The 22,406-nt window shown below is 36.9% G+C and overlaps 2 pseudogenes; both read right to left on the bottom strand.

Annotated features, from left to right (window-relative positions):
- Positions 1–4,404: 4,404 nt before the first annotated feature.
- LOC104850309 lies at positions 4,405–12,955 on the bottom strand (annotated as a pseudogene).
- A 5,760-nt stretch (positions 12,956–18,715) lies between these two features.
- On the bottom strand, positions 18,716–20,173 carry LOC104850287 (annotated as a pseudogene).
- Positions 20,174–22,406: the final 2,233 nt, after the last annotated feature.

The raw sequence follows: 22,406 nt of genomic DNA, 5'->3' as shown, positions 1-22,406 counted from the left end.
CAAAGAAACAGCTGTGAGGATCAGTGGATTAGAAGATGCAGAAATAACTCCAGACACACTTAGCCACCTCATCTTCAAAATAGGAGCCAAACACTCTCACTGGAGGAAAAATAGACTAACAAATGGTTGTGGAAAAACTGGGCTTCAACTTGCTGAAGATTGAAGCTAGAACTATATCTCACACCATGCACTAAACTAAAATCAAAACGGATTAAAGATCTAAATTTTAAAGCAGAAACACTAAACCAGCTGGAAAAGAGGTTATGTAGAGTTCTTGAATACATTGGCGTAGGAAAAGATTTTATGAAGAAAACCTCAGTTGCCCATGAACTAGCACAAACAATGAACAAGTGGGATCTCTTCTTATTAAAAAGCTTCTGCACAGCAAGAGAAATGACCAATAGTGTGAAGAGACAACTCACTATGTGGGAAAAACTATTCACCAGCTCTTTCTCAGACAATGGTCTACTATCCAGAATATACAAAGAATTAAAAAAAACCAGACCTCCCAAATTTAAAGACTCAATCTGAAAATGGGCATGTGAAATGAACAGACATTTATCAAACAAAGAAGTAGAAATAGCCAATAAACATATGAAAAAATGTTCAACATCACTGGTCATTTGAGAGATGCAAATGAAAACAACACTGAGATTCCACCTAACCCCAGAAAAAATGGATGCTATCATGAAATGAACCAATGACAAATGCTGATGGGGCTGTGGGGAAAGAGGAACCCTGCTCCACTGCTGGTGGGAGTGCAGACTGGTGCAACCACTGTGGAAATCAATATGAAGACACCTCTAAGAACTAGGATTGGAGGTCCCATTTGAGCCTGCTATACCCCTGATGGATATCTTTTCCAAAGAATTAAAAGAATCATACCACAATGATACAGGTGCACCCATGTTCATAGCAGCACAATTCATAATAGGTAGAACTTGGAAGTGGCCCAATTGCCCACCAGTTGGAGACTGGATAAAGAAAATGTGGTTTATGCTGAGGATTTAGCTCAGTGGTTCCACCACCTGCTTCACAAGCAAAAGGACCTGAGTTCGATCCTTAGTACCAAAAAAAAAAAAAAAAGAAAAAAAAAGAAAATGTGGTTTATAAAATGGAATACTACTCAGCCATAAAGAATGAGAAACTAGAGACATTTATAGCTAAATGGGTGTACATTGAGGCAATACTCTAAGTGAAATAGGACACATATGTGTAAATACCACATAGCTGCTCTAGTGTGAGAAACTCGAAGTGTAAATAAGAACTAAAAGGTGTAATAGATAATGTGAAGTAGGAAGAAAAGATGCAAAGGGATGGGGAAATGGGAGGGGCAGGGGAAAAGAAAGATGGGAATGGAATTAACATGAGAAAAAAATGGAAACAAAGTCTTCTTAGATAGGGAGGGGTGGAAAGGTTGAAGGGAGGGCATAGGAATGGGGAAAAATTAAGAACCAAGATGGATTATGTAAAGGTGCAAATTTTCAATGATGAATGTCACTACATTGTATACCTTACATGTACCAATAAAATTAATTAAAATATAAATTTCAACTGTGACTGTCATATTTTATTTTTAAAAAGATATACAGTAGTTACATTTATCAATGAGATCTTGTACCTTTACATGACAGATCTTGGTTCTCATTTTTTACACATATCGCTGCCCAACTTCATACCTCCCCCCTCCCCTATTTACAAAGACTTTGTGTCCATTTTTCCCTTTTCTCATATTTTTTCTTTTCCCTCATTTCCTTTCCCCTGCCCTTTCCACTTCCCATACACCTTTAGCCCCTTTCTTCCTATTTTACATTGTCAGTTATACAATTTGGATCTTATTTACACTTTTAGTTTTTTACACCAGAGAAATTATTCGGTATTTACATGTGTGTCTTATTTATTTCACTACAATTTTATTAGTGCTTATTTGGTTTTTCATGTTCCTTAATATTTGTTTTATACATTGATATTTGGTGCATATATATTTATGATTGGCATCTATTCCTCTTGGATTGTTCCCTTTACAAGAATTTAGTGGTCTTAATTGTCTCTCTTAATCCGTTTTGGTTTGAATTTACTTTGTCTGCAAAGAAGATAGATAACCCTGCTTTTTTCTGGGTTCCTGTCACATGGGGAACTGTTTTCCATCCTTTCACTTTCAGTCTATGGGTTTCTTTTTTGAGCTATGTGTGTTTCTTGTATACAGCATATTGTTGGATTTTCCTTCTTAATCCATTCTGCCAGTCTATTTCTTTTGATTGGTGATTTGAGGACGTTGATATTGATGGTTATAACTGATATGTGTTGATTTATCATTGTCATGTTATTGTTCTGTTGTTGGCTCTTTTCAATTTTCCCCCTCACCCTTTAGTTTCTTGCCTTGCCTAATTGATTTGCTCTGTTGGGCCTCATGGTGTGTTATCTTCATTGTCTCTTTCTAAGATATTGTTTAGAATTGTTTGTAGTGCTGGTTTGGTATTCATGAAGTTTTTCAGGTGTTCTTTGTCATGGAAGTACCTTATTTCCCCATCCATTTTAAAAGAGAGTTTTGCAGGATATATCAGTCTAGGTTGGAGGTTGCTTTTCCTTAGGACTTGAAATACCTCTATCCAGGCACTCCTTGACTAGAGGGTTTCCACTGAAAAGTATGCTGTGATTGTGATGGGCTTTCCTTTGCATGTAATTTATTTATTTTCTCTAAGTTCTTGTAGTGTTTTGTTCTTCTGTTGGGTTTCTGGGATCTTGACTATTATATGTCGAGGTGTAGAATTTTTTTGATCATGGCTAGTTGGAGTGCTCTATGGTTCACTTATCTGCATGCCAAATTCTTTTGCTCTGTGTGGGAAGTTTTCTGTCATTAATTCTGTGAACAGCTTTTTAAGGTCATTTATATTTTCTCCTACTACTTCATGGATTTCTATCAGTCTTATGTTATTCTTCTTTGCATCATTTAGGAGTTGTTGGATCGATTTCTCATGATCCCATACTGTTTTTGTTTTTGTTTTTAATACTGGGGATCGAACTTGGGTCCTTGTGCTTGTGAGGCAGGCGGCAGAATCACTGAGCTATATCCCCAACCTTATCCCATACTGTTTTTAAGAGATCTCTCTTTTATTTTTATTTTTTATTTTTTGGTACTGGGATCGAACTCGGGACCTCGTGCTTGCAAGACAGTCTCCCAAACCACTGAGCTAAATCCCCAGCCCTAGAGATCTCTCTTTTAAAGATCACTGACTGCAATCCTATCTTCTGTACCTGAAATTCTATCTTCACATTCATTTATCATTACTGCAAATGCTTTCAATAGAGTTTTTAATCTCCTGGATATCTGAATCTGTTTCATGGATTCCATTTCTTTCCTATGTTGGGCATTCATGGTCTCCATCTCTTTTCTATGCCATGTGCAGAACTAAGTCAATTAGTTTCAGCTAGCTGATGGCAGACCCCTGAGATTCAGGCTGAATTCTGGCTGCAAGGCCCAAGTTAAGCTCCCTGACCTCCTGCAGGGTTGAACTCTGCAAGTTCTACTACAGGTTCCCACTGTCCTTCCCCTGAAGATATTCCAAGTTCTGAAGGTAGTGATTTCCAGCTTACCAACTACAGAGGTCTGATGTGCCTTTATTGCAGTTGTTCACTTCTGTTCTATCTTCTGGAGCTCAGTAAAATGGCCTTTATGACCACCTGCAGTGTGGATCCAGGTACTGTTACAAGTGGGAGGCCTGAGAGCATGGGGTGGGGGAGGGGTAATATGATGCTACAGAGGCGTCTGCTTGGCTAGGTGTTCCTCACTGGTTCGCTCAATGAAGGCCTGGGGTGCTGGTGAGCTCCCTGCGCACCTGGGCCTTCCCAAGTGGTTGCTATGTTATATTTTAACTAACATTTATTTCTTTAGTGTTCTTGGGATATTCTTTTTCCTTTAACAAAGCAAATAGTAGTGATATTATATGCTATTGATAGAAAATTAAGAGCTTTTGTATATAATTCTTTAATAACAAATTTCAATGATTATTGAATATATAATCTTGCTCTAAAAAATACAATGAAGCCAATCAATAAGCTTAACTACTTTAAAGCAGGCCCAATTTCCTCTAAAACAAGGATTTGCTAGGCTACCCAGCTATCCTTTCAAAAGACCCTTCTCTAGTTTAACTTATTTATAGAAGTAGGTACAGAACAGGAATGTGAGCAGGTCATACAGTTAATTTGCTGTTACTCCACGGTCACAAAAATGAAATCTCCAGAAGGTGAGGGAAAAAACGACATAATCCAATAGTGCCCAGGTTTCAGAGACCCAGAGCAGCCTGCACTTGTTACTTTATTCCCTCTGACCTAAGCCTTATTTTGTGAGATGCAGTGGGAATTAAACTGAAAAGAATATCTGAAGAGGGAATTAAAAGGCACAAGTCAACATTTTTTACTTTTGGTGAAGTCATTTGCTTTTCACTGCTGAACACACTGCAGTGCTTTCTTCCTCTGAACCTCAAAGCTTTCTCAGGTGCTCTCCACCAAAATCTTGGCTGTAGATTCAACTTCCTACCAGTGATTTCCTTTTAAAGTAATGAGGGAATTTGTGCTGATCTTCAATGACATGGGCAAGTTTTCCTTGGAGGCCAAACTCCACCAATAATAAGGTAAGCCTTGGGTACAGACTTTCTCATGTCTTTGTTTGTTTATTCGTTTGGGTATTGGGGATTGAATTCAGGACCTTGCACTTGCAAGGCAGGCATGGCACCAGTAAGCTAAATCCCCTGCCCTTTCTGACGTCCTTTCAAGAGAGATCAATCAATTTCTTATTCAGGGGCCACTCTTCATCAGATTCAATTATAGATTTCTTAAAATAGACAGGAGCTATGTCACTTACTTCCTTTTATGATACATTAATAAACCACATAATACTATTAGTTTCATATTAGTTTCTAAAAAGATGCACTGCAACACTTTATATTCAAACATATTTACTAATGACTTCCTTAACATTTGAATTTTTTTCCAAATGTCTTCACCCAATAAGGTGGTAGCTCAATGATGCTGCAAAGAGAGTATAACAGTCTTCATCTGCTTTTCCCTCCCCATAAACTTAGATGCCATAAAAAGTTTGTTTTGACTTTCTGATGTTCCCATTTTTTTTTTTGTACTGGGGATCAAACTCAGGTCCTTGTGCTTGCATGGCAGGCAGTGGAACCACTGAGCTAAATATCTGGCCCTGCTGTTCCCATTTTTAGGTGTAGATGATCATCATGATGAAAGTATCTGACTCTTTTTCCTCCTGGGTAGAAACACTGTGTTTCTTTCTACTTCCTACTTTTGATTCCAGAAGTCCCGGTGTGTTCATAGGCTGCAAATCAACTCCAAGATGTTAATCTTTCTTCATTGTATTCCATGGGTTTTTGGAAACCACACTTCAGAGAACCCTGAACTGTTGGATGCACTAGATGGCTCAAAATTTCTAGTCTCACTATTGGATGACAATACTTTATCATCAGGAGGCTTAAAACTTTAGGTCACAAGTTTGCTGGCGAAGTGAAGTCTTGATTTTGCCTGTATGGAATTCTCTTCTATGTGATTCTAAAAACCCATATCTCTTATCTTTTAAATTACTACTACAATTATCTTTATTGCTACTTTTTACAATCTCTATTGTATCATACCTATCTCTTGAACTTTTATTATATTTCACCAAGTCTAAATTTCCCATTTTTGACTATTTTTTACTTTATCTGAATATGTTGCTTTCCTCCACTATTCTTGTGTAGAATCTTCATTTCTTTATTGGTACATTTTAGTAGAACAATACAGTTACATTCATCATTGGGATCTTGCACCATTACATGACATATCTTGGTTCTTATTTTTTCTGTGTTCCCCTGCCCTCCCTTCACCCACTCTACCCCTCCCTATTTACAAAGACTTTATTTCCATTTTTTCTTTTCTCACATTTTTTCTTTTCCCTTCTTACCTTTCCCCTACCCCTCCCACTTCCCCTACACCTTTAAACCTTTTCTTCCTATTACACAATATCAATTATACATTTTGATCCTTATTTACTCTTTTAGTTTATCACACCAGAGAAACTATATGGTATTTACACGTGTGTCCTATTAATTTCATTTACGTGTATGGCCTCAATGTGCATCCACTTAGCTATAAATGTTTCTAGTTTTTCATTCTTTATGGCTGAATAGTACTCCATTTTGTAAAAAAAACACATCTTTTTTATCCAGTCTCCAGTTGATGGGAAATGGGGCTGTTTCCAAGCTTTAGCTATTACAATCTGTGCTGCTACAAACATATGTGAGCATATATCACTGTCACATGATTCTTTTAATTCTTTTTTTTTTTCATGTTAAGCTTATTGGTACATTTAAAGCAAACAATACAGTTACATTTTTCATTGGGATCTTGTACCTTTACATGATATGTCTTGGTTCTTATTTTTTTCCATACCCATGCCCTCCCTTCACCCACTTCACCATTAATGTTTCCATTTGTTTCACATTTTTTCTTTTCCCTTATTTCCTTTCCCATCCCCTTCCCACTTCCCCTTTAGCCATTTTCTTCCTATGTCACACTATCAATTATACCATTTGAACCTTATTTACACTTTTAGTTTTTCTATACCAGAGAGACTCAAGTGTGTCCTATTAATTTCACTTGCGATTATAGCATCCCTGTGTATCCACTTAGCTACAAATGTCTCTAATTTCTCATTCATTATGGCCAAGTAGTACTCCACTTTATAGCAAATAGCTTCCTCTTTATCCAGCTTCCAGTTGATGGGAATTTGGGTTGCTTCCAAGTTTTAGGTTTTACACACTGTGTCACTATAAATATGGGTGCACATATATCACTGTGGTATGATTCTTTTAATTATTTCAGAAAGATAACCAGCAGATGAATAGCTGGGTCAAACGGAACATCTAATCCTAGTTCTTTCAGATATCTCCATATTGATTTCCATAGTGATTGCACCAGTCTGCAGTCTCACCAACAATGGGGAAGGCTTCCTTTCTCCCCATAGCCCTGCCAGAATTTGTTATTGGTTGATTTCATGATAGCATCCATTCTTTCTGGGGTGAGGTGGAATCTCAGTGTTGTTTTCATCTGCATCTCTCGAATGACCAGTGATGTGGAACATTTTTTCATATATTTAATTGCTGCTTGTACTTGTTTGTCTGAGAAATTTCTGTTTATTTCAGATGCCCATTTTTGAAATGTGTCTTTGTATTTGGGGGATTTGATTGTTTTGAGTTCTTTATATATTCTAGATAGTAGTTTTTTGTCTGAGGAGCAGCTGGTAAAAATTTCTTCCTACATGGTAGGTTGTCTCTTAGCTCTGTTGGTTTTTCTTGCACTGCAAAAGCTTTTTAACACAAAGAGATCCCAGTTGTTGATTATTTGTGCAAGTTCTTATGTTGCTGAGGATTTGTTCATGAAGTATTTCCCTTTGCCAATATCTTTGGCATTTATTTTCCAGTAAGTTTCATGTTTCTGTTGTAATATTTAGATCTTTAATCCACTTGGATTTTAGTTTAGTGCATGGTGAAAATATGGATCTAGTTTTAACTTTTGCAAGTGGAAAGTCAGTTTTTCCAACATGATTTATTAAAGAGGCTATCTTTCCTCCAGTGAGGATGGTTGGCTCCTTTGTCAAAGATGAGGTAGCTGAGTATGTCTGGAGTTGTTTCTGCATCTTATAATCTAATCTATTGATCCTCAGGCCTGTTTCTTTGCCAGTACCATGGTGTTTTTCTTGCAGCTGCTTTATAGTGTAGTTTCAAGTTGGGAATTGTGATATCCCCTGCCATGTGTCTGTTGCCTAAAATGGCTTTCGCTATTCTAGGTCTCTTCTGGTTCCAAATGAATTTTTGGGTTGTCTTCTCAAGTTCTGTGAAATATACTGTTGGAATTTCAATTGGGATTGCATTGAATCTGTATAGCAGTTTCAGAAGTATGGCCATATTCACTATGTTGATTCTTCCTACCCAGGAGCAAGGGATGTCTTTCCATTTTCTTCTATCCTCTTCTATCTCTTTTTTCAGAGTGCTATAGTTTTCATTGTAGAGGTTCTTCATTAGATTGATTCCTAGATATTTAATTGTTTTGGGATGTTATTTTGAAAGGTATTGTTTCCCTATTTTTCTCTCAGAGAGTCTGTTATTTGTGTATAACAAGGCTATTGATTTTTGAGTGTTGACCTTGTATACAGCTACTCTGCTGAAAGTGTTGATTAAGATGAGAAGCATTTTGCAGAGCTTTTTGGGTCTTCTATGTAGAGTATCATATCATCAGCAAATAGTGACAGTTAAACTTCTTCCTTTTCTGTCTTTATTCCTTTTATTACTTTCTCTTGTCTAATTGCTGTGGCTAATGTTTCTAGAACTACATTGAACAGGAATGGTAATAGTATACATCCTGTCTTGTTCCTGAGTTTAGCATCAAGGTTTTCAGTTTTTGGCCATTTAGTATGATACTGGCTGTTGGTTTTTCATAGATAGCCTTTATCAGGTTGAAATAAAGCCCATGTATTCCAATTTTCTATAGGGTTATTTTTTATCATGCATGGCTACAGAATTTTGTCAAATGTTTTTCTGCATCTATTGAGATGATCATATGGTTTTTGTCCTTGATTCTGCTAATATAGTGTATTACACTCATTGATTTATGTATGTTGAACCATCCCTGCATCAATGGGATAAATCCAACTTGGTCAGGATGTATGATCTTCTGTATTCTGTTTGCCAGTATCTTGAGGATTTTTACATCTATGTTCATTAAAGAGATTGGCCTGTTGTTCTCTTATTTTGTTGGGTCTTTCCCTGGTTTTGGAATCAAAGTAATACTTGCTTCCAGGAATGAATTTGGAAGTATTGGTTCCCTTTCAATTTCATTGAAAAGTTTAAAGAGTAGTTGCAATAGTTCTTCTCTAAATGTTTTGTAGAATTCAGCAGTGAAGCCATCAGGACCTGGGCTTTTCTTTGTTGGTAATGTTTTTATTACATTTTCAATTTCACTGATTGCAATTGGGGTATTTAGACTTTTTATATCTTCTTCATTCAACTTTGGAATTTCATATGTATCTAGGAATCTGTCCCTTTCTTCTGTATTTTCCATTTTATTAGAGTATAGATTTTTGAAGTATGTATAGGTGATCCGGATTTCTGGTGGATCTCTTGTGAATTCACCTTTTTTACTTATAATTACATGAATTTGAGCCTTTTCTTTGTTTTTTTTTGATAAGGCTGGCTAAGGGTTTATCAATTTTATTTATTCTTTCAAAAAACCAACTCACCTTCATTGAGTTTTTGTATCTTTTTCTTAGTCTCCATGGCATTAATTTCTCATCTAATCATCATAATTTTCTCCCTTGTATGAGATTTTGGTTTGTATTAATCTTCTTTTTCTAGGAGCTTAAGGTTAAGCATTAGGTTGTTTATTTGAGCTCAGTGTTTTCCTAGTATGGGCATTTACTGCTATGAATTTTCCTCATAGAACTGCTTCCATTGTGTCCCATAGATTCTTGTATGTTGTATTGCATTATCATTTAATTGTAGAAATTTTCTAATTTATACTTTAATGTCCTCAGTGACCCAATGGTTGTTGAGCAGGGTGTTATTTAATTTCCATGTGTTTGTGAAGTTGTTGCGGTTTCTTAGGCTATTGATCTCCAGCTTAATTGCTCTATGGTCTGATAATATACAGGGGATGACTTGAATTCCTTTGCATTTACTTAAGCATGTTCTATGAGCTAGCATGTGGTCTATTTTGGAGAATGAACTGTGTGCTGATGAAAAGAATGTATATTCTGATTTTGTGGGGTGGAACACTGTAGACATCTGCTAAGTCTATTTGTTCAAAGACTTGGTTCAGTTCTGTTATTTTATTGTTGATTTTTTGTCTAGATGATCTGTCTATTTGTGTCAGTGCAGTATTGAGGTCTCCCAATACAACTGCATTAGTGCTTATTTCATTTTTCATATCCATTCATATTTGTTTTGTATAATGGGGGGCATTAGTTTTTGGTGCACATATATTTATGATTTTCATTTCTTCCTGTTGTTCCTTTTACAAGGATGTAGTGGCCTTCTTTGTCTCTCTTAACTAGTTTTGGTTTGAAATCTACTCTGTTTTCAAATAAGATAGCTACCCTCATGTTTTTCCCAGCTCCTGTCACATGGAGAACCATTTTCCATCCTTTTACTCTCAGTCTCTGAATTTCTTTGTGGATTAAGTGGGTTTCTTGTATACAGCATACTGTTGGATTTCAGTTCTTAATTCATTCTGCCAGCCTATCTCTTTTGATTGGTGAAATTAAGGCCATTGACATTGATGGTTATAACTGTTATGTACTGACTTTTCATTGTCATGTTATTTTCCTGTTTTAGTTCCTCTGTTTAGCTTTAGAGCTCCCTAAAGGTGTTTTTTTTTGTTTTTGTTTTTGTTTTTGTACTGGTGGTTGAATTCAGGACCTTTCACTTTGCAAGGCAGGTGGTGGAACCACTGAGTTAAATCCCTGGCTGCTGTTGTTGGCTCTTTTATTTTTTTCCCCCTCCCTTTCATTTCTTTTCTTGCCTGGTATTATTTGCTGTTTCCCCTTATGGAGCTGTGGCCTTCATTTTCTTTTTCCAGGATATTGTTTAGAAGTGCTTGTAGTGCTGGTTTGGTGTTCATGAAATTTCTCAGGTGTTCTTTGTCATGGAAGTATCTTATTACCCCATCGTTTTTTTTTTTTTGTGGTCCCGGGGATAAAACTCGGGACCTTGTGCTTGTGAAGCAGGTGGCAGAACCACTGAGCTAAATCCCCGGTCCTACCCCATCAGTTTTAAAAGACAGTTTTGCAGGGTATATCAGTCTAGGTTGGAGGTTGTTTTCTTTTAGGGCTTGAAATACCTCACTCCAGGCTCTCCTTGACCTGAGAGTTTGTGTTGAGAAGTCTGCTGTGATTGTGATGGGCTTTCCTTTGCATGTGATTTGTTTCTTTTCTCTGGTTGAAGTATTTTGTTCTTCTGTTGGGTTGCTGAGATCTTGATTATTATACCTTTATGTGTAGATTTTTTTTTGATCATGGCTAGTTGGAGTCCTATTTGCCTCACTTATCTGCATGTCAATTTTTTTTCTCTGCTTGGGAAGTTTTCTGACATTAATTCTGTGAACAGTTTTTTTTAAAAATGTCATTTGTACTTTCTAATGCTTTTTCATGGAGTCCTATAAGTTTTATATCATTCTTCTTTGTGTCATCTAGGAGCTGTTGGATTGATTTCTCATGGTCCCTTATTATTTTGAACAGATCTCTCTTTTCATGGTCACTGACTGCCACCCTGTCTTCTATATCTGATATCCTGTCTTCAAATTGGCTTGGTCTGCTGTGTATGCTTTCAATAGAGTTTTTAATCTTCTGGGTATCTATTTGAATCTGTTTCATGGATTCCATTTTTATTCCCTATGTTGCACATTCATGATTTCCATTTTTTTCCCATGCTGAGCATTCATGGTTTCTGTCATGGTCATGAGCTCATGTATTTTTTTTTATCTGTTTCTGTTCTACAGTCTCTAATCATGTCATTCATTCTATTCACCATCTCTGTAGTTATCTGGGAAATTATTTCTGTTTTGAATTTTTCTAGAGCCTCATTCATCTGTTTTATTACTTCCTGTGCTCTCAGCTCAGGGTGTCCAGGTGGTGGATTAGCAGACTTTTTCACCTCCTTTCTCCCAGAAATTTCCTTTGGTGAGCTGTTAGCCTGTGTTTATACGTGTGCCTTGCTTGAATGTCTTCTCATTTCTATTTCTGTTGTTGGTACTGTTCTTGATTTAATTCCTGGGTTAATAGTTTGATCTTCCTGTTATAGCTTGTCCTTAGGTTTAGAATCTCTAATGACTCTGATGCAATGTCGTTTTCATTATACCAGGAAGGACATTTGATTAGATTAATCAGAACCTCTTAGCCCAAGTGATACAATCAGTAACACAATAGCATCAAACACAGCTATGACAATTTGTGGTAGTTATTAATTTATTCCCTTTAACAGTGTTAATTAAATCACAATAGAGGCTGGAGCTCAGGACAATGGCCTTTATGACCCTCTGTGTCTCTCTGGTGTGAATCTAGGTACCAGCACAGCCAGAAGGCCAAAGGCACATATGTGTGTGGATGCTGTGGGGGGCTGCAGGTGCCCACCTGGCTCCACCTCTCACCAGTCCACTTTTGATGCAATTTTTCAGCCTCTTCTAATTTCAACTTAAATATTTCCATTGACCCATATCTTTCAGGTACAATGCCCTCAAATTTTCTATTTTGTTTTTTAACTTGTTCCTTCATTCTTTGGTATGACTTCCTTAGCCAGCTTAATCCACCATCCTCTACTCCTGATGCTTCAGTAACTGACAACATGTTTCAGTCTTATGATGGAAAACATGTCCCATTATCCTTCCAATATCAATTCAATTCTTTTTCAACTAGTTTAGAGAGTTCAAATGCTTGGTTTTTCTCCCACTCTATTTTCCTTTTCAGCCTTAAGTGATGATGATGACACAGATTTAAATAAAATAAACAGTCATACACTCATCCTTCTGAATAACTTTTCTGTCATCTTCTTTTTCTAACTTTTTACCTTTCACTTTCCAGGCCATTTCCTTGCCAGAAGTCTGGGATAGAACAGCTTCAACCCACTCATCCTCAGAGCTTGATGAACTATCGGCTGATTCACTTTTTTCATTTCTGTTCCTTGCTCTTTTCTCTCTCTTTTTTTGAATTCTTGTCTTTTTTCTTCAGAGAATGTTATTTTAACGGTTTATTTCATGCATTCACATCAGATAGCATCCATGTATACTCACCTCAAAGTTTAAGGTTTTTCCTTCTTTCTTCCTTTTTAAAATTGGCTTTGGCTTGATAAAACATCTCTGCCCTGGCAATTTGGGTCTGTTCCTTATGCTCTTCAATAGTCTGCCAATTCACCATCTTCAAGTGAACAATTCAGTGATATTTAGTATAATGTCAGTGTCATGCAACAACCATTTCAGAACATTATTACCATCCCAGAAATGATGCCCCATTCTTTTCAGTAGTCATTCTTAATTCCCCTTCCACCCCCTTACCTACATATGGAAGCATGCAACATGTCATCTTTTGTGAATGTCTCCCTTCCTGTAGTGTAATTGCATTTAAAGTTCATCAATGTCGCAGTAAAGGTCAGTCCATTATTCCATTTTATGGGCAGATAATATTCTATTCTATTGTATAAACATCTTCTCTATTCATTCATTAAGTAATGGACATTCAGTTTCCAGTTTTAGCTATTGTAAACAATGCCAGTACAAATATTCATAATTCACATATGTTTTTATGTGAACATACATTCACATTGCTTGGGTATACCTAGTAATGAAGTTGCAGGCTCATGTTGTAACTCCAGCATTTGGAAAACCATCAAAGTGTTTTCCACAGTGGCTACACCATTTCATGCTGCAGTCATCCCTCTCATGATGGTAGAGAAAATTCCCACCACACTCTCTTTCTGAGTCCACATGTCCATCTCAGCAACGTAAGTCTTCCTTCTGCAGAGGTTAGAGTTGTAGATCTCTTCCCAGGCATGCTTCTTTTGTGTTTCCTGGCAAAGGAAGCTCAGGATCCCCCTCCCCTTTTGTACTGGGAATTGAACTTGGGACCTTGTGCTCGTGAGGCAGGTGTTGGCACCACTGAGCTAAATTCCTGGCCTGAGGATTCCCTTTTCTAACCACCACAGGCATATACCAGGCTTATGTCACTCTAGCTCTAGAAAAGTACGTGACATTCTCTGTTATGTGTAACATGTATCAGTCCATTCATTCCTTATCCTCATAAGGCTGCTTTCTTATTACCTTCAGGATTTATAGAGATATATAAATTTCTTCTCTTTCTTTACTTGAATATGTAGGTGCAGAATAGAAAACCATGTGCTGAAGCACTGAAGTTGCTGCTCCACAAGGGAATAATCCACAACCTACATTGTAATTTTATTACTTTTCTTATCACATGTCTTCTCTGGTGTGTAGCACAAGGATCACAGGGAAATGGCATCTCTGGATTGTTTTCTAGTATTACCTTTATAAGTGTTAAAGCTTCTAATTGTAAATGTGTCTTTTTATATTTTTGCTGGAACAATGAATTTGGACATATCTTTGATCTTGCATATTCCTGTGCAAGAGATAACAAATTTGGCCTTGAACGTGTAACTAATTATCTTATGATGCTTTTTTATAAGAGGGAGATCACACTGGCTAGGTTAACAGCTAAGATTGATTCTTTAAAAAATTTTTAATGGTACACTTTTGATAAACATAATGATAACATTCATCATAGGGAATTTGTACCTGTACATAATATAACTTGTTTCTTTTTTCCCCATTCCCTCCCCCTCCCTTCAATCCTTCTTCGCCTCCTTATTTACAAAAGCTTTGTTTCCATTTTCTTCTATTCTTTTTCCCCTTCCTTCCTTCCCCACTCCCCTCTCTCTTTTTCCCCTTCCCATTTGAACAATTTCTTCCTACTTCCCAATATCTATCATCTATCATCCTTTTTGGTCCTTATTTACTCTTTGGGTTTCTCACATAAGAGACATAATGCAATATTTAAACATATGTGTCTGGTTTATTTCACTCAAGGTACAACCATTTACCTAAAAATACCTCCGAGTTATCTTTCTTTATGGAACAGCAGTATTCCTTTGTATGTAAAAACCTCATCTTCTTTATCCATTCATTGGTTGATGGGCATCTGGGCTGTGTGCAAGATTTAGCTATTACAAATTGTGCTGCTATAAATGTGGATATGCATATATCAGCATGGTATGATACTTTTAAATCTTTCAGGAAGATACCAAGAAGGGGAATAGTTGGGTCAAATGGAACTTCTAATTTTAGTTTTTTGATGAATCTTTATACTGATTTCCATATTGGTCATAGCAATTTATACACCCACCAACAGTGAAGAAGAGTTCCTTTCCCCCCACAGCCTCACCAGCATTTGTTATTGGTCGATTCCTTGATGATAGCCATTCTTTTTGGAATGAGATGGAATCTCAGTGTTGTTGTAATCTTATGACCCAACAGTTTCACCTAGAAGCAATATATAGTTAAGAACTCTTGAATCCATTTTTGTATTTTTCCAAATCCTTGTGTGTGTGTGTGTGTGTGTGTGTGGTACTAGGGATTGAACCCAGAGCCTTCACATTGAACTGTATCCTCAATATGTTTTTATTTTTTATTTTGAGACAGGAACTCCCTAAGTTGCCCAGGTTAGCTTGTACCTTTGATTCCCCTGTCTCAGCCTCCCAGAGTGCTGGGATTAGGGGTGTGTACCACAACACCCAGTTCCCAATCACTATTTTGCTTAAGATATTTGTTTTGTTTTGTTTTGTTTGTGGTACCAGGGATTGAACTTGGACCTTTTGCTTGCAGGTGGCAGAACCAGTGAGCTAAATCCCTGGCCCCAAATCCCCATTTTGTTTGAGGAATAACCAGAAAAATATTTTTTCCATTCTGCAGGTTGTCTTATTGCTCTGTTGGTTGTTTCCTTTACTGTGCAGAAGTTTTAAATTTGATATGATTCCATTTGTTGATTCTTGATGTTATTTTTTGTGCAACTGAGGTTCTGTTCAGAAAGTCCTTACCTTTGCTTACGACTTCAAGAATTTTACCTATTTTGTCTTCCAGCATATTGTTTCTGTTTTAATATTCAGATCTCAGATCCATTTTGATTACAGTTTAGTGCATGGTGAGAGAAATGGGTCTGGTTTAATCTTCAGCATGTGGATAGCTAGTTTACCCAGCACCATTTGATAAAGAGGCTATCTCTTCTCCAGTGAAAATTTTGGGCACCTGTGTCAATGATAAGGTAGCTGAGTGTGCCTGGATTGTTTCTGCATTCTGTATTGCTCCATTGATACATATGTTTTTTTTTTTTTGCCAATCTTATACTGTTTTTACCACTGTATCTTTGTAATATAACCAAAAATTGGTGAGTATATTGCCTTCTGCCTTCCTTTTGTTGTCCAAGTTTGCTTATGCTATTCTAGGTCTTTTCTCATTCCATACAAATTTTAGGGTTGTTTTCTCTAGTTCTGTGAGGAATGCTGCATGTATTTTGATTGACAGTGCATTAAATCAATTTTAGAAGTGTGGCCATTTGACAGTATTGGTTTTGCCTATCCAGGAACAGGGGATATGTTTCCACTTTATGTTGACCTCTTGAGTCTCCTTTAAAATAATACTGTAGTTTTTATGGTAGAAGCCTTTCATTTCCTTAACTAGGTTAATTGCTAAGTATTTTATTTTTCTTGATGCTATTGTGAGAGGCATTATTTCCCTAATTTCTCTCTTGGTGAGTTCTTTTTGTCTGAGACAAAGTCTCACTATGTAGTTGAGACTGATCTGGAACTTACTATGTAGCCCAGGCTGGTCTCAAACTCACAGTGATCCTCCTGCCTCAGCTTCCCAAGTGCTGGAATTACAGATATGCACTGCCACTCCTGGCCTCTTGGTGAGTTCTTTATTGATGTATAGGAACACTATTGATTTTTGAGTATTGACTTTGTATCCTGCTACTTTACTGAATTTGGTTATTGATTCTAGGAGACTTTTTTTTTTTTTTTTGGTTTTCCATGTAGAGAGTCATGTCACCTGCAAATAATAATAATTTAACTTCTTTCTTTCCTATCCTTAGTCCTTTTTTTTTTTTGAGACAGGGTCTCACTATGTAGTTGAGACTGACCTGGAACTCACTATGTAGCCCAGCCTGGTCTTGAACTCACAGTGGTCCTCCTGCCTCTGCCTCCCAAGTGCTGGGATTACAGGGGTGTGCCACCATGCCTGGCTCTTAGTCTTTTTATTTTTCCTTTTGCCACATAACTCTGGCTGTTTCAAGAACTGTACTGAACAGGAATGATGATAGCAGACATCCTTGTCTTGTTCCTGATTTTAGAATGAAAGCTTTCAGTTTCTTGCCATTTGTCATAGATGTCTTTTATCAGATTGTGATAAGAGTTTGCTGTTTTCCTCAGGAATTTATCATGAATGGATGTTGAATTTTGCCAAATACTTCTCTTCAGTTATTGAGATGCTCATATGATTTTTGTCTTTGCTTTTGTTTATGTGGTATATTACATTTACTGAATGCATATGTTGAACCATTCTTGCATTCCTGAATCTCTGGAATGAATCTGACTTCCTCATAATGCATGGTCTTTTTGATGATTTGCTGTATTCTACTTGCCATTATCTGATTGAGGATTTTTGCATCTATGTTCATTAAAGACAATGTCCTGTAGCTTTCTTTTCTGGTTGGGTCATTTTTTGGTTTTGGAATAAGGGTAATACTTGCTCCTAGGAATGGCCTTGAGAATATTGCTTCTGTTTTGATTTCATTGAAGAGCATTTTATAGTATTGGCATTAAATTTTCTCTAACATTTTTGTAGAATTTAATGGTGATTCCACTGGGACTGGGGCTTTCTTTAGTAGTTTTTTTCTTTTTGAGACAGAGCCTCACTATGCAGCTCAAGCTAGCCTTGAATTCACTATGTAAATGATCCTCCTGCCTCAGCCTCCCAAGTGCTGGGACTACAGGCATGTGCCACCGTACTCAATGAGTTTTTAAAATTCTTCACTGAATTCAGGATTTTTATATCTTTTTGTTTGAGCTTTGGTAGCTTATATATATTTTTAGTATAGTTTCTCAAAGTAGTTACTGATAATCTGAATTTCAGTGACATTTGTGATTTTGCCTTTTTCATTTCTAATTGCATGTATTTGTGTCTTTTCTTTCCTAATTTTTGTAAGATTGGCCAAGAGTTTGCCTATTCTTTCAAACAACCTACTGTTTGATTAATCAATTCTTTGCATTGCTGTTTTAGACTCCATTTAATTAATTTCTTCTCTCATCTTTATAATTTTCTTCCTTGTACTAGCTTTGGATTTGAATTGGTCTTGTTTTTTCTAGGATTTTTTTTTGTAGTTTTCAGGGTTTGGGTTTATTTTGCAGTACAGAAATCATTTGGAGCCATTTTGAGACAGACATGCCTAAAGTAGAGGTTCTGTCAAATCAATACTGCATTGCAGCCTGGTCCATTGAAGAAGGCACACCTGGGATACAAAAGATGCTTAGATTAAGTTCCTTTCCCCTTCTCTCAATTTTCCTAGGTTAAAACAACACGTACAGTTTTTCTCCAAACACTTCCTTAGTATGGAGTTTGGTTAGAAATATATGTCCACATGAACCAAACTTGTAGCTATACTATTTGGGCCCTGCCCATCATTATTTGATATAATACAAAATACATATAGGGAAAACTTAAGGATGCTGTCCCTAAATGAGGAATATTCAATTTATAATCTCACAAATGTCAAGATGGCACACATTGTATGGTTCTAGCTCTTGAGCAGCAGAAACACAAAACTGCAAAGTCTACACTGATTAAAAGATACAACATACTGTATCAAGTTCTCTGAATTGGCATCACAAAACTGTTTCTTCACTAGAAAAAATCAAGGTTGGTTAAATTGAACAAAATGATAACCCATCAATCTGAATAGCCAATCCATGAAAAGTTAATACATAAGATTAGAAAGATGAAGGGGAGTATTCACTGGTACAGCACTCTTCAATCTCCATTGTGATTACAAAAACAGGTCTTATAATATTGGTTTCATACATTTGTCCCAATTAGGTATTAACATGTACTGCCATTAGTCTTCTCCATAGATGTCATTTTTCTTGCACTTAATTTCCTCAAAGTCAAACTCAGATCCTGTCATCCTTTTATAGATATCTTTAATGTCATCAGAGGTTGTCTCAAAGTGAGTTGTAGCATCATATGCATGGGAAATAAAGATCTGGCTGTCTCTTCCCAAGTCTTTTGGTACAAGGAGGTCACTGATGGTTAACAAATTTCTGTTCACTTGGTTCCAAGAGCTCCAAATCTGGTCAGATTTCTTTCTCAGGTTCCTTGGTTTCCACAGTTGTACTAACAATAGTACTTCCCTTGTGCCACCACATTATGTGCAGAGAAGATCATGCAAACATAGATAACTGATTTTCAATTGACTTGGTTCTGTAGAATAATTATCTCACAGGAATTAGCATCATTCATACACACACACACACACACACACACACACACACACATTTTTTTTTTTGGTACCGGGGATTGAACTTGGGTCCTTGCACTTGTGAGGCAGGTGGTGGAACCACTGAGCTAAATCCTGGCCCCATCATTGGTATTCTTGATGGGTGGCTGAGGATGCATATAACTCTAATCACCTGGCCCATTTTTTCTACCAGATATTTTATGTAACTTGGGTCACAGATGAGTTGCTTACAGCAAGCAACCTCACCTTCTGATTATATACCATCCACTTTTCCATTCTGCATACTTATTTCTTCAATTGGTATATTCAGCATGTAGGTACTGCCATAAATAGCATCTAGCTTTGCAAATCCTTGTGACAGTTCTAGGCCATAGAATGGATAAAAGTATGGGCTTTTGCCATATCTTACCAAAGACTCACTGTAGAGTTTAATTCTATCAATGGTCTCAAAACCTGGCTGATCTAAGTAGACATTGGTTTGGCATAATGCAGGAGAATGACTAGTAAAATTTATACCATGTTGGACCAAGTCAAATTTCTTATACGAATCTCACATTGTGGTCTTTTTAAGATCAACACCCTCAAAAGTTCTGGGGTCTTTTTCATCAAAGTTGGCAACATACACTAGGAACTTTCTGAAGGGATGTTTTTCAAACAGTCCCATTAAGTTAGATGCCAGGGCTTCTGCTTCAGTAGAAGGAACTTTGTAGATTTTTTCCTCCCTTATAGACAAATTCCCTTTGATCACTTTGAAATCCATATATTGAGTAACTTCTATATACAGCAGCCTCTTAACCAGCTGACCATCGGCCATCAGGAACTTGGGAACTAAGTGAACATTCCAGTCTCTTCCTCTTCCCTTTGATGCTGGAGGTACTCCTGGTAATTTAAATCTTTTATATAAACCTTCCAGTGGTGTTATAAATGCACTTTCTCCTCCATGACATGAATTTTGATCCATGTGAAGACCTTTCTTTTCATTCACTGACATTATACCTGGAAGGATAGATTCTGTCAGGCCAGTGCCCAGGCCATCCCATCATACTCCACATTCATTACTGGGGAGGGCAAGGACTGATGATCCAAGAAAGGAGAAAGCACTGGGTCTCTGCTGCCACCCTACGGAGGCGGAAAGATGTTTAGACCATTCTCATACCCCAGGAAATGGGTACACAATAGGAGAGGTAAAATGGAGCTGATGAGGAGGTGAGGCCAGCTGACCTTTGATGGGAAGAGAAGAGCAAAGCCTTGTTTTTCTAGGATCTTGAGGTGCATTATTAGGTGTTTAATATGAGCTCATTCTATTTTTCTGATGTGGGAATTCACCACTATAAACTCTTCTCTTTGGATTGTTTCATTCTGTCTCACAGGCTCTGGTATGCTGTGCTGGCATTGTCATTTGATTGTAGAAACTGTCTAAAATTTAAAAAATTTCATCTGTGACCATTAAGTATTCAGAAGGTGGGGCCGGGGATTTAGCTCAGTGATTCCACCACCTGCCTTGCAAGCACAGGGACCTGAGTTCGCCCCCTGATACAAATATATATATATATTATCTTCAGAAGTTATTGCTTGATTTCCATATGTTTGCAGTTTCTGTGGTTTCTTTTGCCATTGGTTTCTAGTTTCACTGTACTATGACCTAATAATATGATAATATTGATTCTTTTGCTTTTACTTCTGCATGCTTTAATAGATAATATGTGGTCTACTTTAGAGAAAGCCTCAGTGTTTCTGAAAAGAATGTGTATTCTGTTGTTGAATGGAACACTATAAGTATCTAGTAAGTATATTTGAAGGTTTGGTTCAACTCATATTTGTGTATTTTTTTTGGTCTCATTTATCTGTCCATTTGTGACAGTGAGATACTCTGATCACCCATTAAAATTGTATTGGTGTTTATCTGATATTTCATGTCCATTAGTGTTTGTTTTATGATGTTGGGTGTGCCAGCATTTGGTAGTCATGTTTATAATTGTTATCTCTTCCTATTGAATTGTTCCCTTAAGTGATATGTAGTGAACTTCTTTTTCTCTTCTTCTTTTTTTTCCCCTTAAACTGGGAATCAAATTTAGGACGTTGCACTTGCCAGGCAGGTGTGGTGTCACTGAGCTAAATCCCTTGCCCCTTTGTCTCTTCTTGTAGGAGCCAGCCTATGAGTTTATCCACAACTAGGGGCAAATGAGGATAAAAGACAAAAACCACAAAGGTAATTTGGAATGAGGGGGCCAGGGGGCTCTTTCCCTTTAATGAACAAAGAGCCTGAGTGTTTGGCTCACTTCACTTTTATTGACTTAGACACAGGAACAAATTAGATTAATAGAAGATTCACAATTAGATTAATGGAAGATTCATTTGCCTCTTGCACATACACAGGTAAACATCCAGATCTCAGCTGTGTTGACTTATCTCTTGAACTTGCAACATGCTAGCATGCCTGCACGTTGCCAAAGGAGGCACAGCTTGTTGTTTTTCTCTTTTGTGCTTGCTGAGAAGGCCAGTTAGGCCTTGATCCTCATTATCTGGTCTCCTATATCTTCTGATCAGACTTGGTTTGAAATCTACTCTGGCCAAGATTAGGATAGCTGCTCATGCTTTTTTCTTGGGTTCCCACTGTGTGGAATATTGTTTTTAATTCTTTGATTTTTAATCTGTGAGTTTCCTTTAGATTTGTTTCTTATATACTGCATATTGTTGGTTTTTGCTTTTTGATCCATTATGTCAATCTGTATGTTTTAATTGGAGAATTGAGACCATTCATATTGAGAGTTATTACTGAGAAGTATTGACTTACTCCTGTTACTGCATTATTTTCTGGATACTGAATTCTTTATTTTTTCCATTTTCTTACCTGCTCATCTCACCAGGTATATTTATTCTTTTTTGCTTATTGGTGATGTTGACTTTACTGTCTCTTTATACAATACCCTTGAGAATTTTTGTTATACTGGTTTGGTGGTCATGAATTTCTTGAATTGCTCTTTGTCATTTTGAAGGAAAGTTTTGTGGGGTATATAATTCAAGGTTGGATTTTGTTTACTTTTATGGTTTAAAGCACTTCATACCAAGCCCTCTGGCCTTTAAAGTTTGTGTAGAGAAGTCTGTTGTGATTCTAATGGATTTGCCTTTATATGTAATTTGCTGCCTTTCTTCTATAGCTTTTAAGAGTTTGTCCCTGTGATGGACTTCTGGGACTATGTGAATAAGTGGCATAAAAAATTTCTCTTTTGGTTATGGCTTTCTGGGTTCTATATGCCTCACTTATCTGTATATTTATTCCCCTAGATTT

This window comes from Fukomys damarensis, unplaced genomic scaffold (assembly GCF_012274545.1).
Source record: "Fukomys damarensis isolate Sample0158 unplaced genomic scaffold, DMR_v1.0_HiC HiC_scaffold_39, whole genome shotgun sequence".
NCBI classification, from domain to species: Eukaryota; Metazoa; Chordata; class Mammalia; order Rodentia; family Bathyergidae; genus Fukomys; species Fukomys damarensis.
The sequence above is the reverse complement of the archived record's forward strand: the minus strand, read 5'-3'. Positions and strand labels throughout refer to the sequence as shown.